This window comes from Hyperolius riggenbachi, chromosome 1, assembly GCF_040937935.1.
Source record: "Hyperolius riggenbachi isolate aHypRig1 chromosome 1, aHypRig1.pri, whole genome shotgun sequence".
NCBI lineage: Eukaryota > Metazoa > Chordata > Amphibia > Anura > Hyperoliidae > Hyperolius > Hyperolius riggenbachi.
This window is the reverse complement of record NC_090646.1, coordinates 332,520,648-332,543,915: the sequence shown is the minus strand read 5'-3', so window position 1 is coordinate 332,543,915 and position 23,268 is coordinate 332,520,648. Positions and strand designations below refer to the sequence as shown.

The following is a 23,268-nucleotide window of genomic DNA, read 5'->3' as shown; positions in this document are numbered from 1 at the left end:
TGATGAGAAGTCACACAGTAATTAATAAAGAAGAGTAGCATACTACAGTGGCTTGCAAAAGTATTTGGCCCCCTTGAAGTTTTCCACATTTTGTCACATTACTGCTACAAACATGAATCAATTGTATTGAAATTCCACGTGAAAGACCAATACAAAGTGGTGTACACGTGAGAAGTGGAACGAAAATCATACATGATTCCAAACATTTTTTACAAATAAATAACTGCAAAGTGGGGTGTGCGTAATTATTCAGCCCCCTGAGTCAATACATTGTAGAACCACCTTTTGCTGCAATTACAGCTGCCAGTCTTTTAGGGTATGTCTCTACCAGCTTTGCACATCTAGAGACTGAAATCCTTGCCCATTCTTCTTTGCAAAACAGCTCCAGCTCAGTCAGATTAGATGAACAGCGTTTGTGAACAGCAGTTTTCAGATCTTGCCACAGATTCTCGATTGGATTTAGATCTGGACTTTGACTGGGCCATTCTAACAAATGGATAGGTTTTGTTTTAAACCATTCCATTGTTGACCTGGCTTTATGTTTAGGGTCATTGTCCTGTTGGAAGGTGAACCTCCGCCCTAGTCTCAAGTCTTTTGCAGACTTCAAGAGGTTTTCTTCAAAGATTTCCCTGTATTTGGCTCCATCCATCTTCCCATCAACTCTGACCAGCTTCCCTGTCCTTGCAGAAGAGAAGCATCCGCAAAGCATGATGCTGTCAACACCATATTTGACAGTGGGAATGGTGTGTTCAGAGTGATGTGCAGTGTCAGTTTTCCGCCACACATAGGGCTCTATTCTCAAAGACTTCCCGCATGCGGTAAAGTACATGCGGGAAGTTTGCGACCAAAACACTGTCAAGTTGACATTCTCAAAATGTTCCGCATGTTTTTTCCGCATGCGGAAAAAGTGCGGGAAAAGTCGGTATTTACCGCAATAAAAAAAAAAATCAATTCTCAAAAATGTTCAGGCGCATCATTTCGTCGTTATTTACCGATTTTTTAATCACCTACAAGAAGTAGGTGATATATTCCGCATCCCATTGACTTTAACCCCCTTGGCGGTATGAAAAATACCGCCAGGGGGCAGCGCAGCAGTTTTTTTTTTTTTTTTTAAATCATGTAGCGAGCCCAGGGCTCGCTACATGATAGCCTCCGGCGATAGGCGATCAGGAAATCCCGTTCAAAGAACGGGATTTCCTGGAGGGCTTCCCCCGTCGCCATGGCGACGGGGCGGGATGACGTCATTGGGAGACCCGATCCACCCCTTGGCGCTGCCTGGCACTGATTGGCCAGGCAGCGCAGGGGTCTGGGGGGGGGGGGGCGCGCGCCGCACCGGATAGCGGCGATCGGGCGCGCGGCGGCGGCGATCGGGGTGCTGGCGCAGCTAGCAAAGTGCTAGCTGCGTCCAGCAAAAAAAAAAATTATTTAAAATCGGCCCAGCAGGGCCTGAGCGGCACCCTCCGGCGGCTTACCCCGTGTCACACACGGGGTTACCGCTAAGGAGGTTAATGAAGTCTGGAGGTTTATGGGCTGTGCTTGCTGGACTTAACATTTTTTTTTTGTAAAAACTTTTTCATGCAACCTTTTTACCGCATGATTTCCGCATGAATAATGGCTGTTACCGCATCTTTTTTCCCGCATGCGGAAAACATGCGGAAAATATTAGTGAATGTAGAAAAAATGCGGAGTTTACCGCTGGCGGTAATTTTGCGGTAATATTTTGCGGTGATTTGGGCTGTTTGAGAATAGAGCCCATAGCGGTTTGCATTTTGGCCAAAAAGTTCTGGTTTGGTCTCATCTGACCAGAGCACCTTCTTCCACATATTTGCTGTGTCCCTCACATGGCTTGTGGCAAACTGCAAACGGGACTTCTTATGCTTTTCTGTTAACAATGGCTTTCTTCTTGCCATTCTTCCATAAAGGCCAACTTTATGCAGTGCATGACTAATAGTTGTCCTATAGACAGATTCCCCCACCTGAGCTGTAGGTCTCTGCAGCTCGTCCAGAGTTACCATGGGCCTCTTGACTGCATTTCTGATCAGCGCTCTCCTTATTCGGGTTGTGAGTTTAGGTGGACGGCCTTGTATTGGTACGTTCACAGTTGTGCCATACTCCTTCCATTTCTGAATGATCGCTTGAACAGTGCTCCGTGGGCTGTTCAAGGCTTTTGAAATCTTTTTGTAGCCTAAGCCTGCTTTAAATTTCTCAATAACTTTATCCCTGACCTGTCTGGTGTGTTCTTTGGACTTCATGGTGTTGTTGCTCCCAATATTCTCTTAGACAACCTCTGAGGCAGTCACAGAGCAGCTGTATTTGTACTGACATTAGATTACACACAGGTGCACTCTATTTAGTCATTATCACTCATCAGGCAATGTCTATAGGCAACTGACTGCACTCAGATCAAAGGGGGCTGAATAATTATGCACACCCCACTTTGCAGTTATTTATTTGTAAAAATGTTTGGAATCATGTATGATTTTCATTCCACTTCTCACGTGTACACCACTTTGTATTGGTCTTTCACGTGGAATTTCAATACGATTGCAAGAAGTTTTATATCAGGATGATACCATTTATTGGCTAACTAAAAATGAATAAAAATAATAAGCAAGCTTTCGGCCTTGCAGCCTTCGTCTGGCTTATATCCTGTTAGTTTGCAAACTGGTGGTACAGACAGCTTATATACATGCAACATCAAAAGGGAAAACAGATATTTTTTCAAGCATAAGTACATGTCATTAGGATGCCTTAATTCACACAGACCATCGACCTGGGGTTAGAGGTTGTAAGCTAAGATCAGGATCCTTGTTTACGCCCTGCTCACATACCTGGGAGTTGGACTGACACAGAGGTATCGTAAATTCTTAGTTCACAAGTTCAGATATAATGGCTGTTAAAAGTTCAAATATCATCAGTCTCATACCAATATAGAAAGTTGTTGTCCTTATTCAAACCGTTCTGCACAGCTTTGAACCAATTTATCAATTTTGTTTCTGCTATTCAACGATCATTTGACGTTTTGAAGCCACCCTTCAGGGCAGTGACACGAAGATCATCCATGCTGTGTCCGTTGGACCGAAAGTGTGTAGCAACTGGGAGTCCAGATTTGGCATCTTTAATAGTGTGCCTGTGTCCATTCATACGTTTGCGCAGATACAATTGATTCAATACAATTGATTCATGTTTGTGGCAGTAATGTGGAAAACTTCAAGGGGGCCGAATACTTTTGCAAGCAACTGTAAACCAGCCCAGGGTCAGAGCAATGAATAAACATAGCAGCGGTAAAAGCAGGCAGAGGGAGGCACAAGAACGCTCCACGCGTGGCGTGGTCCACATGACCACTTCGTCAGTAGCTCTACTTAAACTTGGGGCTCATTTTTGAGCCGCGTTTTGGGTCTTTTGAAGCGCAGGATATTTCTTATAGATCAGAAGGTGAGGCTTTACCATGTGTCTATACTCGTGTTGTTCAGTGTTTTTTACCTCTTTTTAGATGTTTTTATGTAATGAATGTTTCTATTGTTCAGTAAAAGCTTGTTATTTCATATAATTCTTGGTGGTGCAGAGTTTATATGCAGGTCCTTTTCACTATAACCATTTCTCTGATTGTACTTTGCCTGTAGCCTTTTGTCACATGGGAGTGCTGATGCTTATATGGTATGAATGCAGAGAGGGAAGCATCAGGATCTTTTTGAGGCTCCGCTCGGTGGTCTGCAGGGCCCCTGATGATGAGCGCAGACCCCCTCCTTGTGCTGGCCGCACGGGCTCCTCTTCCGTAATCATGGGTGCGAACTGTAAGCTAGAGCGCTACCGCACATGCGCAGTAGCCACGCTCAGCAACAGGGGAAAAAAGACCACTAGGTAAACCTCAATAGGTTCCTGAGGCTTCCCTCTTTTTTAGGTAAGTACCTGTTTTTAAAAGGCTTTTTACAGATAAGGTGTGCAAATATCCCCCAAGAGAAAACTTAGGAGAAAGGGTGAATTGAATAAAGGGCATAGACATAAGGCTACTTGCACACTAAGATGTTGCGTTAGGTGCCACGTTAAGGTCGCATAACGTGCACCTAACGCGACGCCTGGTGCTCTTCGATGTGGACATCAGAGTGAGCCGCGTTGTGCTGCTCACTCTGGCGTCCGTGATGCGTACTCTTGGACGCATGCGGCATCACGTGGTCCCGCCGGCCAATAGCCGCACAGAGCGGCCGCACCAGGAAGTAAACACTGCACGTCACAACGTGCAGTGAATATTAATTAGCCATGTGCCTGGCCGCTCTCCGCTCCTCCCCAACATTACTGCGCATGTGCAAACAGTCTAACGCGGCTTAAGCCGCTGTAACGCTATAGTATGCTGCACTTTCTGAAGAACGTGCAGCGTTACATGTAACGCAACGTGGGCAGTGTGAACAGCCCACTTGTGTTACATTGCTGTGCGTTGGCGGAGCGTTACAGGCTGCACTAACGTGCGCCTGTAACGTCCCTGTGTGGAAGCAGCCTAAAGGTTATAATTCTCCCCTTAAACATTTTACCCAAAGCCAAATTGAAAATAAAGATCCTAACATTTGCCGAATTTCTCCTTTGTTTCATCTGCACTGATCTTGATTACAAAAATAATTAAGAGATCTACACCACAATATCGATATCGATTACTACCTAGGAGGAATTAAAGTCATACTTTGCTCATTCATTAAAGGACACCAAAGGTGAAAATAAACTAATGAAATAAACAATTGTACTATCCTCCTTCTCCTAAAAAGTGACTTTTTAAGATATTCCATAGTTTTATTGTATATTTAAATCTACTTTTTAAGTTTTTACTGTTTTATTGTTTTTGCTCAATGACACGTTCATTGAAGTATGTCAGAGCTAAAATCTATGAACGATTGACCCTTTTTATATCGCTTTCCTGCTCTCAGAAGCCATTTTCTGCTAGGAAAGTGTTTTATGGTTGTAATTTCTCATCAGTGACAGTTACACTGTATTCTGACCCAGTCCTGACTCAGACAGGAACTGACACATACCGGATTTACTCTTTCAGGCAGATAAAGAAAAAAAGGAACAAAGCATAGTTATTTGTGTGCTAGGCACTGTACATACACACGTCTATCTCATCATGTCACCTTGGGTATCGGGTACAGGTGGTCCCCTACTTAGAAAAAGGTTCAATTCTGGGAGATTGTAAGTTGATCCTGTCTTAAACATTGTGAAACATTATTTACAGCAATTGGAGTGCTGTTCCATATAAGGTTTCCTACTGGGTAACCTCAGCTATACTAGTTCTCAAAGTTCAAACCCAGACTTAGAAGAACATATCTTTTCTTTCCAAAGACTAAAGGGCATTTCAGGATTCCAGATTTTATGAAATATCACAAAGAATGTGCATTGTCCTAGATGGTAGACTGGCCATGGAACACCAACTACAAATAGTTGTCCCTAGGAAAAATTACTAGGTGCTAGTAGTCTACTTCAGGGGACCAAGCAGGAAACCTCAAAAATATAATAAAATACCTGCACACCAAGCTTTTGAGTAAGCAATTATTTGTATTATGAAAAAAGAGGGATATCACAAATCACATAAATGGTAGCAATCAACAAACATCATGGGCTAACATCATGAGCTAAAAATGTACATTGGACAATACAACATCAGTGAATAACATTAACAGGTTCACATAGATATTTTGGCTAGATAAGAGAAAGTCCATACACTCTGCCAATGCATGAGTGTTTTGTGCAAAAATGAGCAGCAGCCTGAAAGGATCCTCTAGTGCCCTTTGAAAAAGGTACTCCGAGACAGCGCTGTCAGGGACTCTGGAACTATCTGCTCAGAGGTTCATTTGTCTTCACAATCTGTATTTTTGGCTATGCTTAGTTGCTCATTTTTGCACAAAACACTCATGCATTGGCAGAGTGTATGGACTTTCTCTTATCTAGCCAAAATATCTATGTGAACCTGTTAATGTTATTCACTGATGTTGTATTGTCCAATGTACATTTTTAGCTCATGATGTTAGCCCATGATGTTTGTTGATTGCTACCATTTATGTGATTTGTGATATCCCTCTTTTTTCATAATACAAATAATTGCTTACTCAAAAGCTTGGTGTGCGGGTATTTTATTATATTTTTGAGGTTCTTGTAGGACTGTGGTCCGGTTTACCAGCCCAGCACCCACGTTGCTCAGTTCATGATTGTTCTTATCTTTTGTGCATATCATGCACTAGGTGTGCAAACCTTTCTAATTTGCTGTTGACCAAGCAGGAAACCTCATGGGGAAATGCTATAATGTAAACAGCAACTTCTAAAACTTTAGGTTTCAGACAGGTTATTGTAAACGGAGCAGTGCTTTTCAGCGCTGCTAGATTTGGGCGCAGCCTGCGCCTCCATAGACTTCAATAGGAATCATTCCTATTGAAGCGCTTAGTGAGTAACGTCGGCTCCGTCAGACGACGGAGCCGAGGTTGCTAAAACAATTATTCGGCCTCCAGCAATCACTGGAAGCCGAATTATTTCATTCCCCCACTATCCATGTCGGCTTGGAGGGGGAATAGTAATTAAATCGGCCCGGACTTGTGCAGAAGCAGGATCAGCTATGTACCGCTGTATCCTGCGCCCTAGTCTACCGGCACCGATTTCAAATGTACTCGTTGTAAACTACACGCACACTATTTGGCCAACCTAAAGTAGACTAGCAGCACTGTATGAGCTCCATTTCCACATATTACCTTGGAGAGCTAAACCTTTGATACAAGCTCGTCAATCAAAACATAAGCCCATCAATTTCAAATACCCTACAGGTCTTTAAATCAACATAGTCCTAATACTTAAAAGGAACCTGAAGCAAGAGGTATATGGAGACTGCCATATTTATTTACATTTAAATAATACCAGTTGCCTGGCTGTGCTGCTGATCCTCTGCCTCTAATACTGTTAGCCATAGACCCGGAACAAGCATGCAGCAGATCAGAAGCTTCTGACATTATTGTCAGATCTGACAAATTTGGCTGCATGCTTGTTTCTGGTATTATTAAGACACTACTGCAGCCAATAGATCAGCAGGACTGACAGGCAACTGGTAGTGTTTACACGGAAATAAATGTCAGCCTCCATATTCTGCTCACTTCAGGTTCCCTTTAATCTCCACAAGCCCTAGTCTCTTCACTGGACTCAAAAAACAATGAATATTTATCTCAGGATTGTTTTGTTGGAAATGAATGGACCCTAGGTTTGTCCTCACTGTCTGAAGTTATTCAAAACCGCAAGCTGAAAGCTAGGAGCAGTAAGTAGCTGGCCTGTGATCAGGCATATACTAGCCCTACTGATGACTTCTCTGCCATAAACCGATTGATTGCTCTTACCCAGAATAGAGGTGAATTGGGAGACAGCTGGTCCTCCTCCAACCTGGTAAGACTGGTTGGTCGCTGTCGAGCTGTTCGGTGCGTTCTCCCTATTTCCCTCTGCTGCTAGTAGTAGCGTGGCCGGTGTTATGTTCCCCGTACGTCACTAGTTTCTCACGCATGCGCATCGCTGTCGCTAGAACAGCTGTTGATCAGCTGGTGCCAACTCATGCGCACTATGTCCTTCTGCCGTCATCTTGTGCGTCCACTACGTTCTGAGCATGCGTAAATTGTACGTCGGTGACAGCTTTTCCAGGGAAACCAACACGCATGCGTGAGACGCTTTTGACAAACGGGGAATACGCATGCCCGGGCAGTCCTGCCTGATAACCAACAACCCGCAGACCGCTCGTAGCAGAAAGAAGGGCGAATTACCTGGTCACAGCCACCAAGCCCCAGGAGATCGGAGCAGGACCGGCTGTCTCCTAATTCATTTCTTTTCTGGGTGAGAGCAATTAATAGGTCTGTGGGGGAAGCTTTATATGTCACATGTATGCACTATAGAAAATGAAATGCATAAAAAGCATATAAAGTTTTGTTACATAAATGTCACTTTTTCAAAGTCAGATTTTCATAAACTGATAGCTGCCTCCTCATACCCAGACACCTTGAAGTGCTCCCCTTTGGGTGTTAAAGGGGGAGGTTAATCTTATCAGCTGAAGCTATGCTTCCTTACTCATTTGCCAGCCTATTATGGATTCAATCACCATGAAGAAAAGGAGAACTGTGAAATAATACAGCAGGTACTTGCTTGGTTTGTTTTACAAAAACTGCAATGTTTTTACCATAAATAATTCATATTCAAATAAACTTATGCATCATTAAATGCGTAAAAGTTCCTGAACATTGTGCTTCCACTATTGTATTTCTGAGTCCACTGTCTGCAATTATTGAGCACAGTGCGTGTGCTAGTACAATGATAATCAACATTGTAATATCATGTACCCCTTTATTAATGTGTGTTGGTGTGGTACCTCTATTGTGGGCATCACCATCTCAAGTACCCTTTGAAATGTTCTACTTAATAAAATGATAGGGTAGCTGCATCCACCTGTGTCATGTCAGGCGTTGTATGCATGTCTGTCCAGCAGATGCACTGCCAGGGGCCACCAGTGCACAGTGGCTGGGGATTGGTGCTAGGCTGGCTGGGAACCTTGGGATAGGTACAAGCTGGCTGAGAAGCTAGGGATGTTTACCAGACTGGCTGGAGAAGGGTGCTAGGCTGAATGGGGTGCTGGGGATGAGTACAAGGTTGGCTGGGGGCTGTGTGTGGATAGAGATGCAAATGTTTGTATCCATCCACAAACCTGAGCCCCCTTCGTCTTCAGTTTAGGCTCCACTGACTGACCTAAAAGCCCCTGGGCCCTTCAGGCTGATGCTCTTGCATGTAACCTTAATTTGACATTTGGCAAGCTTTATGTCAGTGCAGAAATGAATTACAAAAATGCAAACTGCATAGTACAGTAAAGCAGGTTGAAGACAAAAACCTAAGCAATAAAAAGGAGGTTGGTGCAAAATATAAGGTGCGTAAAACAAAATAGGAAGATTTGTGTATTCGTAAATGAATTACTACTGTTCAGAACACAAACCGCTAGACTTCTGTAGCCCATTTCTGCACCACCACCAAAATGCTGGGACAGGGTGATATGTGTTGTGTCTGCTGGCCTAACTCCTGTTCTTTCCATAATGGTTTACAATATATTCTGCTGGTGGTATTGTAGAGTCTTTACCTGTATACCAAACTCCAAAATATGATGCTGTAAGTCCTGTGAGACGTTAATAGACGCAGACTCACAGTGGTTGGTGCTGGGTTGGCTGTATCTTGCTCGCCCGCGGCCAAGAGTGCTCTGCGTGTGACGTCAATGTGCATACCGCTCCCGTGCGCAATCTAGGACGCTAGTGCAAGCGGGTAAGGGCCTGAGCGTGATCCGACCAGGAAGAATGGGGCTCTTGGTGTGAGAACAGTAGGCATGACCATGGGGCCCCCTTCAGGTGCAGGGCCTGGGGTGATTGCCGCACTTGCCGCCTCTGAGGCCTGCCAAGAGGCCAGTGGCTGTCTTGCTTGGACCGTTATTCTAACAAGCTTTAAAGCTAGTACACTATATAATATAATATGTATGTATGTGTGTAAGGACAAACATGCGGACTCAGTTTTGGATTTTCAAATCACATAAAGACTGCCTGGCTCGTGTTTCACGGCCAACGACTGCTTTCTTCTTACCCTCAAATATTGAGAGTAAGGAATACTTTTAATGGTGTTAATAGGGTGTGCCCTTTCAGCCCTCAGAATAGAGTTGGTAGCAGTGGGTTTCCGGTATAATTTAGTGGCCAAAGTGCCATCCCCTTGTTTCAGGATCTTTAGGTCCCGAAATTCCAATTCTGTTTGGCTATAGGTGTAAGTAAACTTTATGTTCCACTCATTGATGTTCAGCCAACTAACAAAATCATGAAGTTCTTGTTCTGTACCCTCCCATATGAGGAACACATCATCTAAAAATCTGTGCCATGTGGAGATCAGGTGCATGAAGTCAAATCCATCCTCCGCAAAAAATGTCTTCTTCCCATCCCCCCAGGTACAGGTTAGCGTACGACGAGGCACAAGTCATCCCCAACGCCGCTCCCTGCACCTGGAGGTAATGGGCTCCCCCGAACACAAATACATTATGGGTCAACAGAAAATAAAAAAATCCACAGTCAATGTGTTTAGTTCCCTATGTTCCATACCCATCTTATTAAGGAATCTTTGGACTACTTGGATTCCTTTGTCATGCGGTATACTACTGTAGAGCGCCTCTACGTCTAATGATACCAGCAGGCTGTTATCTGGCACGTGTATTTCGTCCAGAACAGTGGGTAGGTGAGAACGATCTCTAATGTAAGATGGTAAACTTATGACCTGAGGCATAAGGTGAATATCGATTAATTTACTAACATTTTCTGTGAGGGAACCGAGCCCTGCCCCAATTGGGCGTCCCGGAGGGTCACTGATAGATTTATGCACTTTAGGCGTACAACAGAAGGTAGGGGTACATGGATGTTCTACAGTAAGAAACCTCATTGTTTTCTCATTGATAAGTCAGTCCCACTTCGCCTTAAAGAGGATATCATCAAGTTCCTTCTTATATTGCGTGGTTACATCACCATTGATCTTGCAATAGTTATCTCTATTTTGGAGCAGTTTCATACACCTTTTTTCATAGTGATCATTACTCATAACCACTAAATTACCCCCTTTGTCCGATGGTTTTGTAGTGAGATGTTTCATGTTTTTTATTTCTCTAGTAACCTGCTTTCAGATGCATCTAGATTTTGGCGGAGTCCAATTTTTTTTTTTTAGTACTTGATGACATCCTCCATGACGGTCTTAGTGAACATATTAATACTGGGGCAATTCTGCATATTGGGAAAATATTTGGACCTCATTTTAAGTTTAGAATAATCAATGTTGGGCAGGTCACTGTAGGGCAAGTTTTCCGCCTGGATGTCAATAGCATTCCATCCTGCGGGGTACTCTATCCTACTGTCTTTCTCCAAGGTGGACTTCAAATATATTTTAGGGAGAAATAGTTGCAAAGCGATCATAACTGCAAAAAAAAAATCAATTTTATTGGTTGGACAAAAATTTAGCCCTCTCTTGAGGACATTCATCTGTGCTATGGAGAACTCTTGGTCAGTCGGGTTTATTATCTGTATTATATCATTTTTATCTACATCAGCCTTACCCCTAGTGCACTTGTCAGCAAATACATTGTCTATGTTAATTTGGGGTAGAAATGTTCCATCATAACTTTTTTGATGGGCTGTATCCCTCGTGTCTTCCGAATCCAAAAAAGTGGCCCCTGCATCTTTATATACATGGTCTTTCTCAGCCCTATCCATACCTTTTTTTCTTTTGTAGGATTGGGATTTCGGGTGCCTATACTCAGGTCTATAAGACCTATGACTAGATGCACTAGACCAGCTACTAGCCATAGAAATGTCAGAATGTTGTATCTGCTGTGCTGGTCTGTTAGGTGTACTTCTAATAGGTTTCTGCACCCTAGACATATGTGTTTGTTTCCATCTATGTGCCATCCCTCGATGGAATGCAGTTGTATCCCTATTCAGGGGTACTGAAGAGGGTACTCTAAAAAAAAGTCTAAAGAGGACTTATAACAGAGCACTGGGACATGATAGAAAGGCCCTTCTATATGGGGAAAAAAGAGAAATAAGAAAAAACTAATAGGCATACTGGTGAGGACTACTCATTATCTATGATCACACCATACTGTGGGGAACATCAGACCATAAAGCAGGCTCTGAATAAAGTCTGGCCAATCCTGAGACAAGACAAAACTTTGGGCAAGGTGGTACCTAAATGCCCCCGGGTAGTATTTAGGAGCTCAAAAACCATAGGTACCCAGATAATGAACAGTCATTATCAGGGAAGCTCCCGTGGAGAACCATGTAAAACCAGAGGTACATATGGGTGTGGGAGGTGCCCATATTGCCAATACATCTACAGGGGACAGAATGTGGAGGTCAAGGCCAGAACAACGACAGTTAAACTTAGGCATTATGCCAATTGTAGTACTACAGCAGTAGGCTATATGTAAGTGTAATGCATTCTATATTGGCAAGACAAAAAGAGAGATCAGAGAAAGGATATATGAACACCTTTATGACACCGGGAAAAAAGGTGAAAAATCTGCGATAGCCAAACATCTCATAGAAACTCATGGAGGTAATAAATACATCAGATTTGCAGTATTAGGGCCTGTACACACTGCTGCGCTTGCGTTGCGTTTTTAAAAACGCATGCGTTTTTAAAAACGCAAGGTCTTTTGAAAAAGAATGAAAATCGTGATGACTTGTACACACTGGTGCGATGCGTTTTTAGAAAAACGCAATCGCAGTGCCTGCTGCGCTTTTTTAAGCGCAGCGCATGAAAAACGCATTAAAAACGCATGCGCTTGCGTTTTTGCCTGCGTTTTTCAGAAGTCAGTATCCCAGAAGACTCTGCAATCTCCTGATTCCTGTTGAAATGTAAACTAGAAAAAAACAAAGGATTCTTTAGCCAATCAGCAATTACAAGAAAAACGCAAACGCACAAAAAACGCAGGCAAAAGCGCATGCGTTTTTAAAACTACAGGCACTTTAAAAACGCATGCGCTTGCGATTTTGCTTGCGTTTTTCAGTGTGTACAGGCCCTTAGACAGGATCCATCCCAACATTAGAAGAGGGGACAATAATAGGAAACTTTATCAGATAGAGGCTAGATGGATATGGAAGCTTGCAGCAGAAGTAAAACTGGGCCTCAATGATTTTATTATTTAGATGTTTTTGTAACACTTTGTGATGTTGATTAGCCCCTTTTTTGTACAGAATATGTGTATGACAGGGATAGTATTTTTTATTTTTTTTTATTTTTATTATAGGCTTTATATTTATAGTATACCTTTTTTCCTTTTTGTTTTTGACCAGCTGTATATGCCAGCTGTTAGATAGTTCTCGTTTAACCACCCTCCAACTCCCTCCCTCCCTTCCCTGGTTTAATATCAGATCTACATAGGATGTGGGTATGTTATACCCACATTTTATACCTAGACATCCAGACTAGATGGTGCTATGGGTGTAGACAGAGGTGCCTGGCTCTTCTACTGACCACATATGCTATTGCTCCGTTGTTATTGCCTGATGAAGCTGGATCAAACCTGCGAAACGCGTTGCATATTTGGAGTTCATAAATAAAATATATTGACTGTGTTTACTACAGTCGTTGTGTGTCTACTTGGAGGAGGTAAGTCCACCACTACCTCCTCTATTTACCAAGAATTTGGTTTTTAAGCTCATTTAGCTTCCTTTTATCCTTTTGGCACCTCTGTTCTCCTGCATACTTATTATGGATGTGTTTTTGTGATAATTGTTTTTTTTTTTCTTATTTGTGTTAATGTGTTTTTTTTTTTTTTTTATTTACTTTTTTCTTTCTGTGCATACTAATGAAGTCAACTTACATCAAATCAAAGTCAATTTACACGAAAATGTAATTTTTTTTTATGTTGCTTTTCACGTGCATTGCAACATAAATTGCAGTCGGGGGGAAAAAAAAAAAGACCTGCTGTGCAGTTTGAAAAATGCAGAAAAAAAGGCAAAATGCATTGAAAAAAAGTGACACTGTTGACATACATTAGGTGTTTGGGGAATGGAATTTTGGCAAACTGAAAATTTGTAACGCATCTTACCACAAATTCATATTGGTGTGAAAAAATAATAGATATATGTAAACTGCGCCTGCCTTTTTTTCTACACAACAAAGTCTTATTAAGTCCACGAGTATTCGCTACCACAAATCCCCAAAAAATTACAATATGAACATCAGTCAATAGTGTGAGAGCCCGATACGCTTGAAACACTACTGACTTCACGTGAATGCGATGTATAGCGCAGGGCCATTGTGGTCAATTTTCTGACTGGATTACGCTATGCTTGCTTTTATTGATTTTACATGTGGAGTTTGAATTAAACTGGAGTATTTTGGAAGCTACAGCAGTGGAGAGTCGTATGCCTTATAAACCTTGAAAGCTAGACCGACCTGGATTTGAGGTGGACTGAACCTGGTGAGCAGCTATTGAAAAGGGAATGGTGTTTGGATTTGCACATAGAGTGAAGCACAATATATCACTCTTCATGTTTGGCTGGTTGCTAGGATAAAATTGTGTTTTATCAGTAATGCACTATTGTGAGTTTTTTGAACTTTGCAGATCTGAGAAGCAAAACGAGAGGAGCGCTGTCACACTATTGACTGACATTGGTGTGAAAAGCCTCAGCATAGCAACGGGTGCTTTGTAGCGCGGCTTACCGCACTGCAATGCATCACATATGTGATGTTCACAGTGCGGCATGTGTGCTGCCGTACAACAGGTCGCGGTATGGTAACACACTGCATGCAGTACCTTAATGCTAAATGCATGCGTTAACAGTAAAGGGGAAGAATATTTTTCATTGACTGTATGCTTCACTATATGTGAGGCAAGACAGCTGTAATGAGCAGTATTATTTTGTTCTGTTGCACAGGGAACACAATGCAATGTCCCTCTGTGAAGGTGGCCTTAGATTTTTTTTTCCATCACATACTTTCTCCATCATCTCCATGGACTTTAATGACTTGTGTATGGACCTATGACTTCAGTATTAATCCTGGTGTTCTCAGGGTCAGGAAATAGTAATCAAAACTTGACTGTAGGTTCTCTTACCCCCATTGTATAAAAGCCATATACAATACCTCACAAAAGTGAGTACACCACTCACATATTTGTAGATTTTTTTTTTATTATATCACGGGACAACACTGAAGATATGAGATGTAGATATAATTTAAAGTGTTCAGTATCCAGCTTGTATAACAATGTAAATTTGCTGTCTCTTTACAACTCTGTAACACGCAGCCATTAAAGTCTAAACCTTTGGCAACAAAAGTGAGTATACCCCTAAGTAAAGAAAGTTAAAATTCTTCCCAATTAGACTTCTACTCTTTCAAGGGTCATGTTATTTATTATTACTACAAGGTCTCAGGTGTGTTAGATTTTGTGTTATTGCTCTCACACATTCTCATATTAGTCACTGGAAGTTAAACATGGCACCTCATAGCAGAGAAGTCTCTGCGCATCGTACAAAAAGAATTGTCTCTCTACATAAATATGGCAGAGGCTATAAGATTTCCAGCACCCTAAAACTTAACTGTAGCACAGTGGCCAAGACCTTGCAGAGGTTTAACAGGACAAGTTCCACTCAGAACAGGCTTCGCCATATTCAACCAAAGAAGTTGAGCGCAAGTGCTCAGTCATATCCAGAGGTTGTCTTTTGCAAATAGATATACGAGTACTTTCAACATTGCTGCAAAGGTTGAAGGGGTTGGGGTCAGCTTATCAGTGCTCAGATCGCGCACCATACATGGTTCACATAATCCATGTTCTTAGTCTGCTTGTCTTCCGCAAACTGCAGGCTTTCTTGTACATCATCTTTAACCATTTGCTTGCCAACTTGCCAAGCATGTACCTAGTACGTTATGGCAGGCTAGGGCTTCAACTGCCAAAAATGTACCTAGTATTTTTTTTTTTGTCATTCCCCCCCGCCCCCCAGAAGAAGTTGGGAGGTGGACTGACATCAATCCTCCCCCCCTCTCCTGTGCCCCCCTGCAGAGCTGGAGCAGCAGTGTGGTGTGTAATTAACTTACTTGATCGTTCGCTCCATGGCCATGTGTCCCACGCCGGCAGCAGTCTCCTTACTTCTTCCTGTTTCCCTGCATGACGCATGATTACGCGAGTCATGCAGAGATTGGGCAGCCATAGAGGAGTCGGCTGCCGGCGGGGACACATCCCATGGAGCAAGCCATCGGGTGAGTTAATTACACACTGCACTTCTGCTTCAGCTCTACAGTGGGGCCGTGGAAAGGGGGGTAGAATGTCGGCCCCCCTACCCCAGTGTCACCTTTACCTGGCTACCTGTACTGGGGGCATCTATTCCTGACTACCTGTTCTGGCTGGCGGCACCTATTCCAAGCTACCTATACTGGCTGCACCTATATCTGACTACCTGAACTGGTGGCACTTATATCTGGCTACCTGTACTGTACATATCTTATATTTTTGGATTCAGCTTAATCAGGGATTTTAAAAGCAGTAATATTTTTGTCAGTAAATGTAATTCTTGTTTGAAAGAAACCCAGAAAAATATTTAATTTCCCTTTTTTTTTTTTTTTTTTTTTTGTACATATTTCACTGAAGAATGTCAGATTTTAAGGGAAACAAAAGCGTTATTGTACCCTCATGACAAGAGGAACCTTACTCCTAGAGAGTGGAGAGCCATACAATGGCTAAAAGCTCGTCATGATCTGACAATAAAAAAGGCGGATAAGGGGGGTAATATTGTGGTAATGTCGACTCACAAATATTTGCAGGAAGCAAAACGTCAGCTTGAGGACCCAACAACGTATACTAAGTTGAAATCAGATCCCACTATATCTATACAAAATAAGCTTCGCTCCTTGTTGCGAAGTGGGGTTCAAGCAGGTTACCTTAGTCGCAAATTGGGAGATGACCTACTCCCAGATTTTCCAAAAAAGCCAGTCATATATTTCCTCCCTAAGATACACAAGTCCCTGGTGGATCCCCCTGGCAGGCCCATCGTCTCTGGGAGGGGATCAGTGACTGAGCCCCTTTCCAGGTACCTGGACCATGTTCTCAGACCGCTCCTACTTGAGATCCCCTCGTATCTGAAAGATACATCACATGTGTTGCAAAAGGTCGAGAAAACGAGTTGGTATAAAGGTGATCGACTGGCAACCATCGACGTGGTAAGCCTGTACAACAGGATACCGCAGCGATTGGGGGTCAGTACGATGTTCGACCTCCTCGTCGAGTCGGGACACTATGACATTCTTGAGAGTGAATTTTTGTGTCGCTGTCTAAATTTCGTCCTCGAAAACAACGCTTTTCGGTTCGGAGGGGAGTGGTTTAGACAGATATCGGGAACAGCGATGGGGACGTCGGTGGCTCCCACGTTCGCAAATCTTTTTCTGTCTAGATGGGAAACCATCTACATCTATGGGGAAAGAAACCCCTATAGGTGTTATCTGAGAGCATGGTCCAGGTATGTGGATGATGTGCTTGTCATTTGGAGATCCACCAGGGAGAAGTTTAATGAATTCCTGACATACCTCCAGCAGAATGACATGAACATGCAGTTCACTGGAGAGTGGGGAGGTGAAAAGGTTTCCTTTCTTGATCTTTCCTTGGAGGTGGTGGGGAACAAACTAATCACAAAAGGGTTTCGCAAAGCTACAGCAACGAATTCCGTCTTGCATAATGAGAGCTATCACCCACATCATGTCAAAAACTCAATCCCTTATAGCCAATTCCTAAGGTTAAAACGGAACAATACAACAAATGTTGATTTTGAGATACAAGCACAGGAGATGCGTCAGCGTTTCCTAAAGAGAGGTTATGATCCCACGATGGTGGATCAATCCCTTGTTAAAGTGAGATTAATGGAAAGATCGTCTCTTCTTGATAGGCAAAATGATGTAAAACCTGAACCAAATAAGTTCATTTTCACTTTTGATTTCTCACCAATGTCCCACAGGATTAGAGAAATAATTGATCGGAACTGGCCAATACTTGAGAAGGATGAGGGTATCTCCCCAAAAGTATTGGGGGGCCCCCTCATTTCCTTCCGACGCGGATCTACCATCGGATCAATGATCACACAAAGTGAATATATTTCAAACTATACTCCAACCTGGTTAAATAGATCATCCTATAGGGGATCATTCCCATGTGGACACTGTCCCACTTGTAAATACATGGTCAGAACTGACCATGTACAATTAGGTGGATACTCGCATCAAATTAAAGATTTTATTACGTGTAGAACGGAATTCGTTGTGTATGGCATATTCTGTCCTTGCTCCTATTTCTATATAGGGAGAACCACTCGCCCAATCCGTGAAAGATTGGTGGAACATCGCCGATCTATTAAAAAGGGAATAGGCGCTTTAAGAATGATCAATCACGTAAGAGAGATACATGATGCTAATGCGAATGTGTTAAAAATGGTAGGCCTTGAGCTGGTGAAAACCCCACGACGTGGGGGCAATAGAGATAACTTGTTGTCTCGAAGAGAATCATTGCTTATTAGTCGATCCGATGCCCTAGGGCCTTTGGGCTTCAATGATCGTAATGAATTCAGTGTATTTCTGGAAAAATACTAGTACTGACGTGGACTCTCTTGTCCCTATTTTTCTGCCTCTGTCACTGGGTCTTTCTCTATTTACTTTTTCTTCAACACATTACACCTATTGAGAGTTAAATCATATATGAGCGTATGTACTGCACATGCCCCTATGCTTACTGTGCTACCTGTGCTCCTTTCTTTATTGGTCCGGTCATCCCTCCTCCTAATGTTGTCCGGTGTCTGAACCCCGCAAACGTCCCAGCACCGAGGACACTTTTCTTATGTCCGCGGTGGGACGCTCCGTATAGTCGGGAGGTTGCCTAGCAACGCACCAAGCGAATTTGTTTCGCTTGAGTGCGACAGGTAAGCGGCGGGTTTCCGACATGGGCGGGCAGATGCAGATGCGCTCCAAGTTGGAGCGCTGACGCACTTCCGCCTAAGGATGACAGGGGGAGGAGGGTTTCCGGAAGAATGGAGGAGGTCCTGGCGTCTTTATAACGCCAGGCCTTTTGAGATGGCGGTGAGCTTCTCCCCGCCAGGAGTCAAGTCTATGAAAAAGCGCTGTTAGCGCGAAACAATTGTCGACATGAACACCATCTCTGTGAATGCTTGCAGCCCCGGAAGGGTGATGTATTAAGATCTTACATCGTGTAATTTGTCATCAGTCTGCATATGCTCCTGGAATAAATGTAAGCTCAAAGTAACTAGTGCCCACGGAATGTTTTCTTGATGATAATTCACTGAAAAATGTTGTGTTATCTCAAGAAAAAGTACACAATTTCAGTGTTCTCCCCAGGATTTTTTTTTCCAGCCAGGTGGCATGAAAAAGTAGCCGGGTGAGGCGAGATGAGAGAATGCAGGGCTGGCGCTTCTCTGCACAACTTTGCAATTTTGTTTGTGTTCAACCTCAATTCATTATGGAAAAAACAATATGTCCTATTTCATGTTGGTTTTCTTGTCAAAAATCCTAAGTAAACCTAATGAGTGCAAAATGTCTAAAAACTGCTTGGCAGCAGATGTTCACATTTAGGACAAATTGGCTAGCAGGGAAAGGGTTAAAAGTAGCTTTCTTCTGGGATGACAATAATGCAGAGCAAGTTGCTCTAGTGCACAGTGCACAGGTAAAAATGAATCCAATCAAATGTTATGTGCTTTTTAAATAGAAAAAGTTCACAGCAGCGTTTCCTTAAAATTACCGTATTTTTCGGACCATAAGACGCTCCAGATCATGAAACACACTTAGGTTTAGAGGAAAAAAATCAGGGAAAAAAATATATACTAAACTTGGGTGTGTCCATGGTCCAGGGCCATCTTGTGGACCTTTTCCACAAAGCTTTCTCTATCTTAAGTCACACTAACCCCTGCAGCTACATTAACTACGCTATTATAACCTATGCTGTCCCACTGACAACACTAACTACCCTACACCTGCTGCTCACCCACCAGCTACACTAACCTATGCTATCTCTAAGGTAGTTAGTAAAATCATTGCATAAGTTCAAGACTGCGATTCCAAACAAAGCAAGACACATAGTAAATCTATGGTAACTCACTACCACATGCGTGAAGCTCTCTCCAGTCTGTGTGTGGCAGCCTGCAGATGAGTATTGCTGGATGTGAGGGATGCCAGGCTGGGGATAATATGGTTGTTTGTGTTGTAGGCAGATCACTGCCATCCGTTGGAGACATGGCTGAAGAGCAGGCCAAGGAGAGCATTGCACAATCCTCTACTGCAGCCATTACCTGTCCAGGCGGGGGTTTTGTCCACATATGATCTGAAGCACTCTGCTGCCTCTGGACTTCAAGCACGGCTATTTCCCGACCTTGGAATCCCAGAGACCAGTGGATATCCCACTCTCCAGGTGCAGTGCAAGATACCTATGTCCCTGGGCTCCCAGAAATATCACTGCAGCGGCAAAAGATTGATTGCTGTCTGTCCCCCACACGCTCTGGGTGTCGCACCTGGTCCTCTCCTGCACTGTGATTTGCTCCATGGGCCACCGGCAAACATAGCTCCCGCTGCAAGAGGTTGAGTGCTGCCTCTCCCCCGCACACTCCGGGCGCTGCTCCAAGCCATCTTCTTCTCTGTTATAGCCGCAAATTCCCCCTCGCTGCAATACGAATCCTCCAGCACTCGACCTCTTGCAGCGGGAGCAATGTTTGCTGGTGGCTTATGGAGGAAATCACAGTGCAGGAGAGGACCTGGAGCGACACCCGGAGTGTGCAGGGGACAGGCAGCAATCGATCTTTTGCCGCTGCAGCGATATTTCCGGGAGCCCACGGACATCAGCATCTTGCACTGCACCTGGAGAGGGGGATATCCACTGGTCTCTGGGATTCCCAGGTCAGGAAATAGTGCTGTACGGGTAATGGCTTCTACACTTTATCGGGGGAGGAAAAGTGGGCCATTGGGGCATACATTCGGACCATAAGACGCACTGACTTTTTTCCCCCCACTTTTGGGGGAGAAAAGTTGCATCTTATGGTCCGAAAAATACGGTGTACATTATTTTGCAGTATTTCGCACAAAATACACTTATTTATTTATTGTATTTATAAAGCATCATAAACGTAAAAAGCACCAACATATTACGCAGAGCTGGACATTAGTTTAGGTTACAGACAATACTTAGGGGTGACATACAGCAAAATGACAATACAGGAATACAAGAAAGACCAGATCATGCAGCACAGTAGATGGGAGCATGGAGATTAGGCAAGTTAGGTTGAGTCAGATGCATAGCATGGGTTCACAGTAATGGAGGTGCATGATCAGGTAGGACACAAAAGGAGGAGGACCCTGCCCAAAGGCTTACAATCTAGAGGGAGAGGTAGGGACACAAAAGGTAGGGGACCAGAGTTCAGCTGTGGGTTTAGAGCACTTGTGAGGGGTAGTAGGCCAGAGTGAAAAGGTGAGTTTTGAGGGCCTTTTTGAAGATGTTGGAAGGGGCTGCCCTAATGGGTGGAGGTGGGGAGTTCCATAGTGTTGGAGCAGCTCTTGAGAAGTCCTGGAGGTGTGCATTGGACTGGGTGATGCAGGGGGCGGTCAGGCGAAGTTCATTGGAAGAGCGGAGTGAGCGGCTAGGTGTGTACCTCTGAGTAAGATTGGAAATGTAGGTTGGACAGGTTTTATGGACAGATTTGTAGGTCAAACACAGTATCTTGAATCTGATTCTGGACTGGATAGGAAGCCAGTGGAGGGATTCAAGGAGGGGATCCCCCGTGGTGGATAGATGGGAGCAGTGGATAATTCTGGCTTGGGCATTCATGATGGACTGCAGTGGGGCTATTTGGGTCCATAGGGAGACCAGACAGAAGGGCATTGCAGTAGTCAAGGCGGGAAATTATGAGGGCATGGATCAGGAGTTGGCAGAGGTGGCAGAGGTCAGGAAAGGGCAAATCTTACAGATGTTACGAAGGTGAAAGTTGCAGGACTTTGTGAGGTTTTGGATGTGGGGAGTGAAGGAGAGTGTGGAGTCCAGGGTGACACCCAGACAGCGGGCTTGAGAGTTAGGGCGAATGGTAGTGTGGTTAACAGTGACATGCACATCTGGGAGGTTCATGGATGGCCGGGGTGGGAAGATCATAAATTCCGTTTTGTCTACATTTACTTTCAGGAACCTAGCGGACATCCAGGAGGAGATGGCTGATAGGCAGTAGTCCATGGTAGTGGTGGATATGTCAGGAGTGTGGAGGTAGATCTGGGTGTCATCTGCATACAGATGACAGTTAAAGCCTAAGGAGGAGATAACCTTGCTAATGGAGGATGTGTATAGGGTGAACAGTAGGGGGCCAAGGACCGAGCCTTGGGGGACTCCCACCAAGAGGTGGTTGGGGGTGGACGAGGACTCATTGAAGGTGGTTGTGGAGGAGCGGTTGGAGAGGTAGAATGAAAGCCAGTTCAGGGCGAGATCGTGAATGCCCATGGACTGGAGGAGCAGGGGATGATCTACTGTGTCAAAAGCTGCTGAAAGGTCAAGGAGGAGGAGAATGGAGTATTTACCTTCAGCTTTAGCTAAGGCAAGGTCATTGACCACTTGGTGAGAACTGTTTCGGTTGAGTGGGCAGGTTGAAATCCAGATTGCAGTTGGTCTAGCAGTAAGTTGGCATTAAGGTACTGGGTCAGGGTTTTATGCCAGGTTGTCAGGGATATGATAATGTGCGTTTGGCTCTCAATCTTGTTCAGGACTCCCAGCTCACCGACTCACGATTTCTTATGTTAAGTTTAGATTTTAATAAAGCTTTTGATTCGGTGGGCTGGGAGTACCTGCATTTGGTTTTGCCCTTTTTTGGTATACATGGTCCCTTCATATCAGCTATTAAAGCCCTTTATACTGACCCAACTACTTATATTCACATTCCATGTGCTTGCTCTAACACTATTATGTTGCGGAGGGGCTCCCGTCAGGAGTGCCCGCTTTCTCCTCTGCTTTTTGCTCTGGCAGTGGAGCCCCTGGCGGAGGCCTTGCGTCAACATCCTGATATTCATGGTTATAATGATACATATAAGTTGTCACTTTATGTTGACTATGTGTTACTATTTCTGTCACAGCCTGTCATCTCACTTCCAATATTGCTTCCTCTTTTGGAAAAATTTGCATCGTTCTCGGGGCTTGCGGTGAACACCGCCAAGTCAACTGCCATGCCTGTCAATCTCCCTAGACCTGCAGTTAAGCTATTAGAGGCAAATTTTGATTTTAAATGGGTACATCACAAATTTAAATATCTAGGGTTTTTTTTTTTTTACCCCTAGTTTTTCTACCCTCTTTGAGGCTAATTACCCCCCTTTATTTTCAATGATTGCAAAATACCATAAAGTTTGGTCAAATTATAAGATTGTCTGACTAGGTCGTAGCTTGGCGTGTAAGATGATCTTATTGCCTAAGTTGTTATATTATTTCAGGACACTGCCCATTCCTTTACATAAGAGTCAATTGGCCCAACGTTAATCTCTGTTCAATAAGTTTATATGGGACAATAAGCCCCCTCGAACTCGCTCTAAGATTCTATATTGGCACAAATTTTCAGGTGGCATTGGTATGGTTAATTTATGGCTTTATCTAGCTGCCCGCACCTCTCAGTTGTTAGATTGGAATCTAACCTCGGACCTACCCGTTTGGTGTCAGTTTGAATCTGATTCGATTGAACCTTACCATTTGCCCAC

General features: G+C 43.7%; 2 protein-coding genes across 4 annotated transcripts in view; one reads left to right on the top strand and one right to left on the bottom strand.

Annotated features, from left to right (window-relative positions):
* KXD1 (KxDL motif containing 1) overlaps positions 1 to 7,554 on the bottom strand; it is a 59,687-nt gene extending 52,133 nt beyond the window's left edge. The window contains exon 1 of one of the 2 annotated variants that reach the window (XM_068233910.1): positions 7,356 to 7,554. The gene's annotated coding sequence lies outside the window, so the exon portion shown is untranslated. The remainder of the gene's footprint in view (positions 1 to 7,355) is intronic. The other variant, XM_068233909.1, reaches the window with a different exon arrangement.
* A 94-nt stretch (positions 7,555 to 7,648) lies between these two features.
* Positions 7,649 to 23,268, top strand: part of FKBP8 (FKBP prolyl isomerase 8) — a 155,371-nt gene continuing 139,751 nt past the window's right edge. The window contains exon 1 of one of the 2 annotated variants that reach the window (XM_068233904.1): positions 7,649 to 7,839. The gene's annotated coding sequence lies outside the window, so the exon portion shown is untranslated. The remainder of the gene's footprint in view (positions 7,840 to 23,268) is intronic. The other variant, XM_068233903.1, reaches the window with a different exon arrangement.